The sequence below is a fragment of the Hyaena hyaena genome, unplaced genomic scaffold (assembly GCF_003009895.1).
Source record: "Hyaena hyaena isolate Hyena2069 unplaced genomic scaffold, ASM300989v1 scaffold_402, whole genome shotgun sequence".
NCBI classification, from domain to species: Eukaryota; Metazoa; Chordata; class Mammalia; order Carnivora; family Hyaenidae; genus Hyaena; species Hyaena hyaena.
The window spans coordinates 97,312-98,403 of record NW_024081034.1 but is presented as its reverse complement, the minus strand read 5'-3'; the positions used below and the strand labels follow the sequence as shown (position 1 = coordinate 98,403).

Here is a 1,092-nt window from a genome sequence, read left to right as displayed (position 1 = left end):
GCCTCTCCAAGTGGTGAAAGCATGCAATTCTTTTATCTACTGATGTAGGTAATGCTCTTAGGGTAGTCAAAGCCCGAGTGCCTATGTATTTAGTAAGTTTCCTTTTCATTTTTGACCCTTGGGGATTCCTTCCTTCCTAAATGTTTTATTTTGATATAATTTCCAAGCTAAGGGAAAATTGTAAAGATGAAATTCCAGCCCAGCTCCACCGAGTCTATCCCTGAGTCCACAGAAACCTAAACTATGGCCATGACCTTGGCTTACTGGGACACCCATAGACTGGTTCACACCATCCACCTGCTTCTGGAATACACAGATGCAAACTATGAGGGAACGAAATACGTGATGGAAGATGCTCCAACTGTGACAGAAGCCAGTGGCTAAATGAAACATTTAAGTTGAGCCTGGACTTTCTCAACCTGCCCTATTTGATCGATAACACTCACAAGATCATCCGTAGCAATGCTATCCTTCACCGCCCACAGGCACAGCCTATGGGAGGAAGCAGAAGAGAAGATTTGTGGGGACATTTTGAAGAACTCGGTTACAGACACGCCCAATCAGCTGGCCAGTGTTTTCTACAGCCCTGACGTAGAGAAACTGAAGCATGAGTACTTGGAGAGGCTCTGAAAAGATGAAGCTCTTCTCACATCTTCTGGGGAAGAGGCCACAGTTTGCAGGGGACATGATCTGCTTGCTTCTGGCATCCTTGACCTGCACCGTATATTTGAACCCTAATGTCTGGATGTGTGGAACATGAAAGGCTTCATCACCCTCTGGCCTGAAGAAGATCTCTGCCTATATAAAGCCCAGCTGCCTCCTCCCAGGCCCTATGTACAGAAAGACTGCCACATGAGGCCAGGAGATAGGACCTAGGAGCTCATACTGCTCCCCTGGGGCCCCAGAGAAAAGCTGGACCACCCTGCACCCAGAATCACCCTCTTGTTCCTCTCTCCTTCTTTTCTTTCCTTTCTTCCTCACCTCAGGCCCTTTTTACATCCCCACATCCCCGTTCATGTAGACCTTCCAAAGCTCCACGATACCCAACTTTTCTTCTGCAAAGTCTGCCACCTACTGACGTTATCCCTCTTG

At 47.5% G+C, this 1,092-nt stretch overlaps 1 pseudogene; it reads left to right on the top strand.

Annotated features, from left to right (window-relative positions):
- Positions 1 to 243: 243 nt before the first annotated feature.
- On the top strand, positions 244 to 856 carry LOC120245060 (annotated as a pseudogene).
- Positions 857 to 1,092: the final 236 nt, after the last annotated feature.